This window comes from Chiloscyllium plagiosum, chromosome 22 (assembly GCF_004010195.1).
Source record: "Chiloscyllium plagiosum isolate BGI_BamShark_2017 chromosome 22, ASM401019v2, whole genome shotgun sequence".
NCBI lineage: Eukaryota > Metazoa > Chordata > Chondrichthyes > Orectolobiformes > Hemiscylliidae > Chiloscyllium > Chiloscyllium plagiosum.
The window spans coordinates 22964838-22969583 of NC_057731.1; positions in this window are offsets into that span (position 1 = coordinate 22964838).

Consider the following 4746-nt stretch of genomic DNA (forward strand, 5'->3'; position numbering starts at 1 on the left):
ACCCACTCTACCCTCCCCCCAACCTATCACCTTCATCCTCTCCCCCACTCACCTATTGTACTCTATGCCATATCCCCACCCCCACCCTCCTCTCACTTATCTCTCCACCCTTCAGGCTTTCTGCCTGTATTCCTGATGAAGGGCTTTTGCCTGAAACATCGATTTTACTGCTCCTCGGATGCTGCCTGAACTGCTGTGCTCTTCCAGCATCACTAATCCAGAATCTAAAATCTTACCAATGACCAAGTTCAGGCTAACAGGTCTATAATTTCCCATCTTCTGCCTCCCTTCCTCCTTAGACAGGTTTTGCATTAACCCTTTTCCAATCATCTGGGACCTTTCCTGACTCCAATGATTCTTGAAAGATAATCACTAAAGCCTGCACAATCTCCTCAGCTATCCCCTTCAGAACCTTGATGTGTAGTCCATCCAGGCTGGATGATTTATCCACTTTCAGACCTCTCGGCTTCTCCAGCACCTTTTCCTTAGTAAAACAAAAAATGAAGAAGGGTCACCAGACCCAAAATGTGAACTCTGATTTCTGTTCACAGATACTGCTAAGCTTTTCCAGCAACCTCTGTTTTTGTACCTTCTCCTTCACTACACTCAACTCTACACCAAGCCTCTGGATTGCTACTGGTCTCATTTATTGGAAGTTGCTTTTACACTTAGAACAGGAAGATGTTGTGACCAACCACTTCACAGGGCAATCCATGTGTTTACTCATACATAATTCTATACTGCCACTTTTCTGTGGCATCTCCCCATCCTGCACATTGCTTGCTGCTTGCTATGCTTGTCATACACACATCAATATGCATCACACGTTTACAAGCCTTTGATTCAGGTTCCAATAAGTTCCCCTTTTTTTAGCCAGACAAGAAATTCCATGTTTGCAGTGACAGAATGAGAACAAGACTTAACTACTTTCAGTTTTTACACCTATGCAACAAAAAAGCCCTGGAGAGTTTGAGCACAAACTTGCCTCAGCACATTAGAAATGGAATGGAACAGCAGAGTCTCCACATGGAATCTTGCCTTTCCCCAGTCCTCAATGTGCTGCCTCTTCAGAATAATGACCAATTTGTCACCACTCCACAGGGTTGAGTTTTTGCCACTAGCTGATCTCTGAATACTGGAAATGACATCTGCAATGCTCACACGCACTTCCAATGGTAAGCAAGTTTAGATGCTTTCTTAATAAATACAGCGCTTCACTGACTCTCACTGATGATGTTACCTAGTCATGGTGATGAAATGTCTGAAAACAAACCATCCAGCTCAGCGAGCTAACTTACATATTTATCATATTTATCATCAATCTGAGCTATACGTCCTCTCAAAAACTGCAAACACAATGTTAGTCAGCAACATACAGATCAGACAGATTATAGAATCCCGACAGTGTAGAAAGACGCCATTTGGCTCACCTTCAAAAGACCATCCCACCCAGACCCCTCCCCAATCACCGTATTTTCTATGGCTAATCCACCTAACCTACCCATCCCTGGACACTGTGAACAATGTAGCATGACCAATCCACCTAAACTGCACTTCTTTGGACTGTAGGAGGAAATTGGAGCTTCTAGAGGAAACCCACGCAGATGAGGGGAGAATGTCCAAGTTCCACATAGACAATTGGCCAAGGCTGGAATCAGTCCAGGTTCCCTGGTGCTTTGAGACACCGATATCAATCAGTGTGAAACGCTGACCAATGCTGCCATATTTAAAGATGATCATTTCATACATATCAACAGCATATTAAATCGCATGAACCTTCCCTTTTCCTGACTGTCACCATTCAAAGGAACAGTGGACTACTCACAGGCTAATTATTTCTTCTGAATGTGAACACAATTGGATTATAGTGCAGTATAGTGGTTAGCACTGCTGCCTCATAGTACCAGGGACCTGTATTCAATTCCAGCCTTGGATGACTGCCTGTATGGAGTTTGCATGTTCTTTCTGTGCTTGCATGAGTTCTCTCTGGCCACTCTGTTTTTTCCTACAGTTCAAAGATGTGCAAATTAGATGGACTGGCCATGCTAAATTGTCTAGGCGAAAGTGAGTACTGCAGACACTGGAGATTACAGTCAAGAGTGTGATGCTGGAAAAGCACAGCAGGTCAGGCAGCATCCGAGGAGCAGGAAAAACGATGTTTCAGGCAAAAACTTTTCATCCTGCTGTGCTTTTCCAGCACCGCACTCTTGACGCTAGATTGTCTGTCGTGTCGAAGGAGGTACAGGCTGGGTGGATTAGGCATGGTAAATGTGGGGTCACAGGGTTAGGGTGAGGAGCTAGGTCTGTGTGGGATGCTCTTCAGGAGTTCACTTTTAGGGCTGAATGGCCTCTTTCTGCACTGTAGGGATTCTATGAATATAAATGCACTACAATTGTACAATGTTGGAATTTGCTTAAAGATTCAATTCCATACATGGAATGGTCCAGCTGGTGCAGAAATACTGCTTTATTTATTTAAATTTGATTTTGAACCAAATTACTTCCAGGGACTTGATACGGCTTGCTCTTTGAATTCAGCATGATAGGAAGAATGAACAGAGGCCTCAGAGTACAAGAACATTGTGAGGAGAGGAGGGTAGGGAGAAGGACCCTTAGCATCAGAACATAAGAGGAGGAGCAGGCTGTTCAGCCCCCTGTGCCTGTATTGCCATTCTAGATCATGGATGGTAATCTACCTGGATACCACTTTCTTGCAATATCGAAAATCCCTTGGTATCATTAGTCTTCTAGGGTAGAGATTACCAAAGTTTCACTAGCCTCAACAAGCAATGATCAGATCTGATGAACTGGTGAACATAAAATTATTGGTAAGAGGATGATGGAAGTGTAGAGAATTCAGCAGCAGATAAGGCTGGTGGTATGCTGGGTATGATATATAATTTGAAAATGAACTTATTCACTTTGACAACTCTTGTAAGATTACTAAACCTGTTCCTACACTGCATCGCTGTTCTTACAATATTCATGTTTGCTTCCATTTCTTTCTGGTGAATTCCTTTAATACCTCAGTAGATTACGTAGAACATAGAAAAGTACAGCACAGAGCAGGTCCTTAGGCCCACAATGTTGTGCCGACACTTAATCCAAATATAAAATATAGTAACTTAACCTACACACCCCTCAACTCACTGCTATCCATGTGCATGTTCAGCAGTTGCTTAAGTGTCCCCAATGATTCTGCTTCCACCACCACAGCTGGCAACGCATTCACAACTCTCTGCATAAAGAACCTACCTCTGACGTCTCCTTTATACCTTCCCCCTAATATCTTCAAACTATGACTTCTCGTACCAGTCAATCCTCCCCTGGGGAAAAGTCTCTGGCTATTGACTCTATCTATTCCTCTCATTATTTTGTACACTTTGATCAGGTCTCCACTCTTCCTCCTTCTCTCCAGAGAGAAAAGTCTGAGCTTATTCAACCTTTTTTCATAAGGCAAGCCCTCCAGTCCAGGCAGCATCCTGGTAAACCTTCTTTGCACCCTCTCCAAAGCCTCTGTATCTTTCCTATAGTAGGGCGACCAGAGCAGGACACAATATTCCAAGTGTGGTCTCACCAGGGTCTTGTAGAGCTGCAGCAAAACCTCACGGCTCTTAAACTCGATCCCCTCTATGTCGCACTGCAGCCTGCAGTAGCCCTCTATACTATCGACAACACCTCCAACCTTTGTGTCATCTGCAAATTTACTAACCCACCCCTCAACCTCCTTATCCAAGTCATTTATAAAAACTACAAAGAACAGAGGCCCAAGAACAGAGCCCTGCAGGACCCCACTCAACATTGTCTTCCAGGCAGAATACTTTCCATCTAAAACCACTCTCTGCCTTCTGTCAGCCAGCCAATTCTGAATCCAGATAGCCAAATCTCCCTGTATCCCATACTTCCTGACTTTATGAATGGCCCTACCATGGAGAACCCAATCAAGTGCCTTGCTGAAATCCATATACACCACATCCACTGCTCAGCCATCATCGACCTGTCTTGACACCTCCTCAAAGAACTCAATAAGATTTGCGAGGCATGACCTGCCCCTCACAAAGCCTAACTGACTACCTTTAATCACACTGTGCTTTGCCAAATAGCCATCTATCCTATCCCTCAGAATTCTTTCCACAACTTTGCTGACCACAGACGTGAGACTGACTGGTCTGTAATTGCCAGGGATTTCCCTTTTATCCTTCTTGAAAAGTGGAACAACATTCACCTCCTTCCAATCCTCCGGTACGACTCCCGTGGAGGGCGAAGAGCCAGCGGCTTAGCAACCTCCTTTCTCGCCTCCCAGAGCAGCCTAGGACAAATCTGGTCTGGCCCTGGAGACTTATCAATCTTAATGTTTTCCGTTTCTCCTTTCTATCTTTTCTTCCAAAATCTAAACACATTGGTAATCACTCTTTCATATGTTTAATCACTGCTCAAAATATTATAGCACTAATTCAGTTTGAAAAATGACATTTTTTGCAGCCATAATGCACTATCCCTTTAAGAGATGCAGACCACCCTTGTGTAACAGTAGCCTCTTGTAATGTCATGTCCCCTTTTATTGCATACAGTTTTGGATGTTTCTACTCACCATCCTCTTCCATCAATAATATAACAGAAACAGCTTCAATTTTATTTCAGATTTTCGATCTCCTACAAGACTCTTCAAGTCCAGAAAATTGCATAACAACTTCTCCCACACATGGAAAGTCTGTTGGAGAAACTACGATATATACTCGAGTATAA